Consider the following 10138-nt stretch of genomic DNA (forward strand, 5'->3'; position numbering starts at 1 on the left):
TATACACTTTCCATTTTATCGAAGGTCAAGGTCAAGATTGGCTTGTGGAAATTCTTCCTTCCCCAACATCACCCTGTGCTGGAGGAACCCTCTGGGTAAGCAGCTTTGTGTAAAAGTGTCAGCCACATTTATTTCATCCCATCGGGTTCTGTCTCCAATAGCACCCCACGGGTCTCAACCAATGAAAACCAGAAGAATGTACTGTTTAAAAAAGCAACAGGCAACATTATAAATATGAATGTAAGAGAAATAAAGCTAAAAAGAGGAGAGAACAGGAGGCGCTGCAGGGCTTTAAAAGTCTTCCTGCATCCGACTTCAATTATCTGAAATGAGTTTACATTCAAGGGAAACCCTAAAGTCAGCAACGCAGTGTGAAGCCACGGGACTCTTGCTGGCTTCGCCACCATATTCACACCGCAGCCATCTGTTCTTAAAGGCGAGAAAAATGCTCCACAACATGGACATTAACGGGAAGGAAGGCAGAAAAATCTAGAGCCACTTGCATCGTTGGCAACAAACAGCAAGTATTGTCCTAAATACCAGATGCATCAAGTGGTGAACTAGACAGCAAATACAGCAGAGTTGCAAAATGGAGCGTTACTGTAACCAGATACTCTTATATTTGGGCCAATGTTCATAGTGATCATAGAGTTGAAAGTGACGTGATTGTCATTGTGAAACACTGCAGCACTGCACACGGTGAAACGTGTCCTCTGTATTTAACCGTCACCGTTGGTGAGCAGTGGGCACAATGACAGGCGCCCGGGGAGCAGTGTGTGGGGACGGTACCTTCATCAAGGGGACCTCAGTGGCACCTTGGTGGTTCGGGATTCGAACCCACAACCTTCTGATTTCGGGGCCACTTCCTTAACCGTTAGGCCACCACAGTTGTAAATAAACTAAACATTTAAACTAAATAATTACACATTTTGCAAAAGCACCAATCATGATTAATCCTGATTAATCAGACAAGTTTGCAAAAAAGTGTACTGGATTGACATCTCACCTTCATGATTGAATGAAGAAGATCTAAAAATGGGGTAATGGTGGCCCAGTGGGTAAGGAGGCAGACCCGTAATCAGAAGGTTTAAAAGCAGAGGACACGTTTCACTGTGTCACCGTGTGCTGTGCTGCTGTGTAATCCCATGTGCCACTGAAACATCACAGGTTAAAGTTTTAAAATTGTAAAATAAATTGTGTGTTTCTGGTGTGTTTAGGGTTCTGTTCTCACCTCAGCACCCTGAGTAAATGTAAATGCCTCGTTCTGGTTTACGGGTATATTTAGGTCGAAACGTAATCATTTCATGCTTTTGCTCTCAGTATTTTTCCCATTTTTAATTGTAAAATCTGGCACATGGAGTCTTGTCACACACTTCAGGCACGGCTTACCCTGTACAGAAACTAAGATGCTTGAAGTGGCAGATAAAATCTGGTGAGACGCGTGGTCACTGAGCCAGCGGACTTTCTTCTTTTATGAATGTTTCTTCCACATTACTATTCAAATATGTGTGCTCAGCAGAGGTACTGTCACTGATGTATGGACACACACGCACACACACACACACACACACACACACACACACACACAGCTCAGTAAGCCTGGTGATGTACCTCAGTAACGCAGATGTGAGCTGGCAGGCCAGTCCTGAGTAATCTAATTTAATAACAGAAATGAAAAATGTAGACGTTACAGTCTCGACAGTGTTGTTTGTGTGTGTGTGTGTGTTTGTGTGTTTGTGTGTGTGTGTATGCAGCCACCTCACATGTGTTTTGCCAAAAGAATTGTTAATGATAACTGTGTCATCATTTTATCTCTCTCTCTCTGACTGTCAGACTCTCCTTGACAGTGTCACTGTCACAGACAGACAGTCATTAGAATTGACTGATGTCGCCTAGCAACAATCTCATCAAACTCTTTTTTCCTCTGAAGGTATTTTTCACATGCAGATGAGCTGCTTCCACAAACAGAAAGTGACTGATACTGTGTGTGTGTTTGTGAGTGTCTGTGTATGTGCATGTGTGTGCATAGTCACTAGCAATCCCTCAATCAGGTTACATTTGCATATTTTTACATTATAATGATCCTTTATATGAAGAGTGTGAATATGCATATGGTTAACAAACATTATATTATATTATATTATATTATATTATATTATATTATATTATATTATATTATATTATATTATATATTGTGTGTGTGTATTGCAGCACAGCCCTTCCCCCAGCCTGGCCTGACACAAACAAGCAAAAATAAATGTCTAAATCAACAAATCTTGACTGTATGCTAATTTGATTGCATCAGAAATAATAACAAAATGTTGATCCAGTTCAACATACATAGAAATACCATAAATAAAATAATTAAATTTACATTTACAGCATTTATCAGACGCCCTTATCCGACTTACAATCAGTAGTAACAGGGACAGTCCCCCCCTGGAGACACTCAGGGTTAAGTGTCTTGCTCAGGGACACAATGTCTACTTTCTAACATGTATATAGCTGAAATGACAATAAAACTCAATTTACACACGCCCAACGAGGGGCACGAACCCACAACCCTGAGATTAAGAGTCTCATGCTCTACAGACTGAGCTAGCCAGACCCTGCATGACCCTGCATCTCCTCAGTGCTCCATTCCAGCATTATTACCTCTACCTGTCCTCCCTCAGGTCCTGGATAGAAGGACTTAGTTGAATTCATTAGAAGTTTTATAAAACCTTTGATTCCCGTGGAACATCTTGTCTTGCGAGAGAACCAGCTACCTGATGTACATGGAGACTCTGGACCAGCAGGATGCTGTTGGACTCCACAGCTTCTCCATGGAAACTCCAACTTCGGTGGATTGTACGTGGACAAAATGCCAGAAGCTGTTGTGTGTCGCAGTGCGTTGCGAATTTTAAAGACCCCCGGGAGACCGGAGTATTTAACCAATCGTTCTGATCCCCCGTGGGGAGTAAAATATGGAGAGAGAAAATCACAGATGATGATGATGGAGACTAAATAATACGTCAACACACACTGAAAGCTCATCTTCCTGCAGACAATTACATCTTCTTTACCCTCATTATAGCTGCGGCTGTGTGTGCGTATCACCACTCTCCTTGGCAGCGCTGCTAAAGCCGGACCCATCATTACGTTGATGAACTGCTTGTTTTGTAAAGTGCAGCCTGAATATCTTTCCTCCCCTCAACACACACACACACACACACACATCTCTTACAGACGGTGTGATGATGAGTGCTTGTGTGTGTGTGTGTATTGTGGGTTGTAACAGGCGCATGTTGGTGGGCTGTTCCGGGGTCAGTATGAACCTGGGGTGACGGAGACCCATGTGTCAGTCATCAGACCTTCGTGTCCCCTGCATCTGACTTTACTAATTATCCAATGTCACATTTTTTATAAGTTTATAATATCTGACATGCTTCTGCATGGCGGGTTCTCAACAACACTGAAACCTGTACAGTATTATAAGCAATATTTATTTTAATAATGAAATAAAGATCTCTACGATCAGAGGTGGGTAGAGCAGAGAAGAAACTTTTATTCAAGAATGAGTAGTGTTACTCCAAAATAATAATACTCAAGTACAAGTAAAAAGTGGTCATGCAAAAAATTACTCAAGTAAGAGTACAAAAGTATGACAAGTGACAAGACTACTCATGTACTGAGTCACTGTGTGGTTATTAATTACCTCATTAATTTATTCAGACATAAAAATTATAAATGTGCTAATTCTGGTTTTTCCTAATAATAATAATAATAATAATAATAACCTATTAAAGAAATGGACTAAATATGAATTCCTTCCTCTACAGAAAATATATAGAATTCTACTTGATTTATGGTGCCATTAAACACAATGTTTAAAACACTAAAAGCGTCAATATGAAAGACCGGGATTCTGGATTCTTTCTGTAGGTTTTAGCTCTGGTGACGGTCGCATCTGACGTTTTTAATTCCGTGTCTGTGTCGCTGTGCCGCCCCGGTTCTTGTGGTCATGTGACTGCATGGCTACGTCTGATTGGTGAAACGGTGTCATGTGATTATTGTATGAATACGTATGACTAGTGAAACGTGTTAGATCTACTGGTGGCATCAGTCTGGCAAAAGTAAAGCATATAAATGGTTTAAAAAAGTACCGAGTCGAGTGTTGCTGAACGTAGCGAAGTACCGAGAATATTATTTTAAAGGGCCAGTGGTGGCCTAACGGTTAAGGAAGCGGCCGGTTCGAATCCCGATCCACCAAGGTGCCACTGAGGTCCCCTTGATGAAGGTCCCGTCCCCACACACTGCTCCCCGGGTGCCCACTGCTCACCAAGGGTGATGGTTAAATACAGAGGATACGTTTCACCGTGTCACCGTGTGCTGTGGTGTTTCACAATCACTTTCACTTCATTTTGTAACAGTAGCCCACATTCAACTCTTTTTTTAATTAATTGACAGAACATGATATAAAATAATAATACGTGATTTTGGAAACTCGCCCCTCTAATACTAGCATGATATGGTGAAAGGCGCTGTCACCGTAATCCTCTCAGACAGCCACTGGTTACGGTGACCTTCAGTCATGTTTCATTTCTCCGAGCTGACGTGAGACTCGTCAGCCATGATTGGACCGTAATGAATGGCGGCAGAATCCACAACATGGACAAGAGAAGTGTACGAGGCGAGGAGCGCTCGAAAATATTCAAAAATGATTCCAACACTGAGCAGGAAGACGCTGTGATGAGGTTAAAAGCGTCTGGGACTGTCCCCGTCCCCTCCCCTCCCGAGCATTAGCAACACATTAAAGTTTTCATTAAGGCCTAAAGTGGGCCAGCGCGGCCATAATTTCTGAGAAGAATTTTATCCATAATGCATTGGTGAGATCTGGTAATGAATAAGGGCGCCTTGGTCATAATTGTGGATTTTTCTTGCTAAAGAGCTTCAATTTCTTTCGTTAGACCGACTCCCCAGTCACAATATATTCATTTCAAATTGGGGTGCGGGTAAAACCTTTAATAATGAGAGTCAGTTTCCGAGAACCCATGTATAGCAGGTGAGTTTTTTTTTGTACAGATTTGTAGGGTTTCTGTTCAGACGTGGGTGGTAGTAGCCTAGTGGGTAAGACACTCGCCTATGAACCAGAAGACCCGGGTTCAAATCCCACTTACTACCATTGTGTCCCTGAGCAAGACACTTAACCCTAAGTTGCTCCAGGGGGGAACTGTCCCTGTAACTACTGGTTGTAAGTTGCTCTGGATAAGGGCGTCTGGTAAATGCTGTAAATGTAAATGCAGACGTGCATTCGCTCCCTTGTTTCTGCTCCGATATATTACATCAACCTTGACCCTATTCATGTGTGTGTGTGTGTGTGTGTGTGTGTGAGAGAGAGAGAGAGAGAGAGAGAAAGGGGAATCAACCTTTCAGAAAACCCTGTTCAGACATCTTCAGGTGAGGAACCCCTGTTTCCATAGAAACCTCCCTTCCTTCATCTACCTCGCTGTCAATAATAAGAAGTTGCTCTCTGGTCAGCGGTCAGACGTCAGTAAAGCGTTTATTCAAATACACACAGACGTATATCTGACCAAGTTAATGTGTGTGTGAGTGTGTGTATGTATATATAAATATAAACAACATGTAAACAACAATGTAATATGTAATATTTATATATATTACAATCTATTTTGCACCCCACCCCCATCTCTGCTTTCATCATCACGACCCCTTCAGCTGCATCACCGTGGTAACCTGGATTATTAGGAAAAAGTCTCCGTGGCAACTGAAGAATCATTCTGTTTACCTTGATTATCCCACAAAGTCTTTGCCATCATACATCATCATGACGTGACATCCGTGTCCCTGGTTACCATCCGCCCTGTCATACTGGATATTTACACCAGTATCAATACAGTAAAATCAGATAAATACTGCTGATTAGTCATAAACAATTCATTTTTGCCTCTGGTCACCTACATAAGATGTATTAAACTGCATTGGATTCACATTCCGGTTGATCTTATCTTATCTAATCTTATATGAGAACAGAGATCATTCTGAGCAGAGAAGGATGGGTTCCTCACTGGTTCCTGTCCAGATGTTTTCCTGGCAACGCTCTCCTTCATCAGAATCAGAATCAGAATCGTATTTATTGGCCAAGTAAGTGCAAGCACATACAAGGAAATTGGTTCCGGTAGATGGTGTCTCTCAAGTACAATGTAGGAAAAAACAACAACAACAGCAACAACAACAATCAACAACGTCAACAACAAGGGTGTGGTGTTATTGTCCAAGTTGTGGATTGTTTGTGATTTATAAATAACTATATCTACTTTTTATGAATAAATAGGCAAAAAACAAACTAAATCTTATATACAAGTGAACATAAAGTGCAGTGTGCAATGATGGAGGTGATTTACAGTATCAGCTGTTTAGGAGGGAGATGGCGAGGGGGAAGAAGCTGGTCCTGGTCTGCAGGCTTCTATAACGTCTGCCAGAGGGCAGCAGGTCAAAGAGCCTGTGACCAGGGTTTGAGGGGTCTGAGAGGATTTTTCCTGCCCTTTTCCTGGATCTTGAGAGGTACAGGTCCTGGATGGAGGGCAGGGGGGCACCAGTGATCCTTTCTGCTGACCGTACAGTCCGCTGCAGTCTGATCCTGTCCTGTTTAGTGGCTGCTCCATACCAGGCGGTGATGGAGGAGCACAGGACAGACTCAATGACCGCAGTGTCAGAATGGTGCTTGTTTTATCCTCTGTTATTCAAGGCCCTGGTATCTACAGAATTATTTCATGATACTAAGCTGTATGTGAGTACACTTCTGGGGACCTGGTGGCAGTGACAGAGCCAGGCTCTCAGGCAGCCCTGGGTCGTCACCTGTCACTGTGCAGAGCGGAGCAGTGGCTCAATGTCACACCAATGCCACCGGCATGGGCTAAATTAATAACATATCGACAGCTGTAACCTGACTCCGAGCTGAGTGAGCGACCAGAGCTGATCTGGGTCCTGCTGTGGGGAGGGCATCTGACCGCATGTTCAACAAGTGATGCTGGAGAAAAGGAAGGCTGGACTGCAGATCCCCCTGGCAAGTGGGACACCTTGTGGTCACACGGGAGTAGTGCAGTTCTGAAAGAGTGCCCTCTGCTGCCATGCTGCGATGTGAAAACATCCTGATCTCATCCCACCTCAACATCTTAACCACCGTCATCACAAGGATGGACATCACGTGAGCCTGCTTTTGTGTTGCATAACAGCTGTCTGCAGGGGGAGGTGTGTCATTCCTGTGTGGATGGTTGTGCGTGAAGATTCGGCACCTCTGTTTTACATGCCTTTTGTCTGACGGCAACGTGTGAAGTGTCAGCCATCAGGACCGCCCACCCTCTTTGTCTTCCAAAAATGGGAGGCACCGGCGGCGTTACATCAGAAACAACAGGTTCTGATTGGTCAGTGACAACTTCCTGTAGGCCAGTGACAACTTCCTGTAGGCCAGGGGTATAAAGGTCTGCTCACATGTGGAAAAAGGGGCTCTGAGCTTTCTTGCTCAGGGGGTTTTCCATCGGAAGCTGGAAGGCTTCTGAGTCTTTCTCTCCCCCTCTTTTTCTCTTCTCCCTCTTTCTTTCTTCTCATTTTTATTTGATCTGTAACCTTGGTACCTTTTTACATTCAATATTCACATGTAACTACAATAATTATTTACCGGTGTTAATAAACTAGAAACTGTTCATTTTTAACCTCTATTGTGCCATGCCTCTTTCTGCCAGGTAACATCAAATTGGAGCGGTTGAATACAGTGCTTTGTGTGGAGGGAGAAAGAGTTTTTCTACACACTCTATTCTCTTCTCCCACACCACATGGTCTTTTTTACAAGTGAATGTCATTGTGAAACAGTGCAGCATAGCACAGGGTTACACGGTTAAACATGTCCTCTGTATTTAACCATCACCCTTGGTGAGTGGGCATGACAGGTGCCCGGGGAGCAGGGTATGAGGACGGTACCTTCATCAAGGGGACCTCAGTGGCACCACTGGCCTTTTGGGATTCAAACCGGTAACCTTCCCATTACGGGACCACTTCCTTACCTGCTTGGCCACCACTGGAGGACATTCTGGGGGAAATTCTACACAGTAACATTAAAAGATGCCGTGTTTATGGCAGTATTGCGATTCTTCAATGATAAAATGGAGTATGTGACCTCTAAACAAACACACGCCTTGAACAGCAGAGATTAGAATCAAATTCCAAGCGACAAGGGAGCCCTGGCCGGGCCCAACTAACACTTGCGTGTCACCAAGACTCCTGAATGACACTCCTATGCTGGAGACCAATGTCACAGCACAATGTACAGTTACAGTGTTTAGAACTCATACCTGCTGATTCCTCCCCACAACAGGACCTTAAAATCTACCTGGACAAAATATCCCAATCTCTCCCTCTGCCACCCTCTTACCAAAATGGATTGGGGTAACCATGGACAATTCTCTCTCCAACTCATCTTACATTTCCAATCTCTCTTGTTCATATTGATTCCTTCTCTACAACATTTGAGGATTCGTCCATTTCTACCAACTCTTCTCAGGTCCATGTTCAATCTCTGGTCATCTCCAAACTGGACTCACTCCTGGCTTGTCTTCCTCTTAGTGCTACTCTACCTCTCCAGCTGATCCAGTACACTGCAGCAAAACCTTCCCAAATTCTTCCACACCACCCACTGCTACGTTCCCTCCACTGACTTCCTGTAGCTGCCCTCGTATCAAATTCAAATTTACTGATGATGGCCTACAAAGCCAAGGAAGATACTTCATATCTCTCATCGGTCCTCGCTCCACACCTCCATCTCTCAGATCCTCCAGCACAGCTCCACTGGTACCACCATCTCTCAAGGTACGAATGTAAGCATGTAACTAGACTCTTCTCTATCTTGGAGATGAGGTGGTGGTATCAATTTCTATTAGAACAGCGGAGTCACTAAAGAACTTAAAACGTAAGATGGTGGCAGTAGCCTAGTGGGTAACACTCTCGCCTATGAACCAGAAGACCCAGGTTCAAATCCCAGGGGGGACTGTCCCTGTAACTACTGATTGTAAGTCACTCTGGAAAAGAATGCTCTAAATGTAAGATAAAAACCTTAATGTTTAGTCAATACTTAAAGGCATCTTACATAAATTTACTTAGAAAATTGGTACTGTGCTATTAAAAAAGTGTACCAGTGCATTTATTTAAATAAACAATATGAAATAGCATAATCAGAATTTATGTGAAGTGACTGTCACTTGTGATACACAGCAGTACAGCACACAGTGCACACAGTGAAATTTGTCCTCTACATTTAACCCATCACCCTGATTACGGGGCCGCATCCTTAGCCGCTGCGCCACCACTGCACCTGTGTAAATTATGTATTAATTGAAACAAATGAGATTTTTACTAAAGTTGCCACAACTTCAAGAGTTTTATATCTCAATGATCACAAAAGTTAACTACAAAATCCTAGAGTGACGGGTATATGTAAGTGTAACTGTATCTGTATTATAAGTACATGTAAATGTACCTGTATTATATGTACACGTAACTGTAACTATATCTGTATCATATGTACGTGTAACTGTATCTGTATTATATGTAAATGTAACTGTACCTGTATTATATGTACGTGTAACTGTATCTGTACCTGTATTATATGTACGTGTGAATGTGTGTGTGTGCATGTGTGTGTGTATATATACAAATAGCATCTGCCCAATGCTTTAAATATAAATATAAAATTTCACAACTTACACTCGCTGAGCTGTAGTATCAGGTTATAGGTCAGAGAACTGCTGGGTTTGGAAGCCTAGCCTGCCCCTCCGCCGCTGTTCACACAGCGAGCTCTGATGGATGCCAGCTGTGCTTCACCACGAGAACAAGGACAGACCTCGCCGGAGGCCGCGCCCAGCTGCCAATAAGGCCTGAGTCAGTAATGAACATCGGAGCCAAGCGAGGGCCTGCAGCAGCTCGGACGCGACCCCGGACATCTGTGTGAAGATAAACACTGTGCCAGCGTCTCAGCTTCATAAGGAAGCTGGGAGACATGGCTCAACTAGACAAGCTAACAAAACCATATTTATTGATAAAAGTTTTTAGATCAACATTTGGGACACAAAAATGAATATAAGTGCAA

This window comes from Denticeps clupeoides, chromosome 1, assembly GCF_900700375.1.
Source record: "Denticeps clupeoides chromosome 1, fDenClu1.1, whole genome shotgun sequence".
Taxonomy (NCBI): Eukaryota; Metazoa; Chordata; class Actinopteri; order Clupeiformes; family Denticipitidae; genus Denticeps; species Denticeps clupeoides.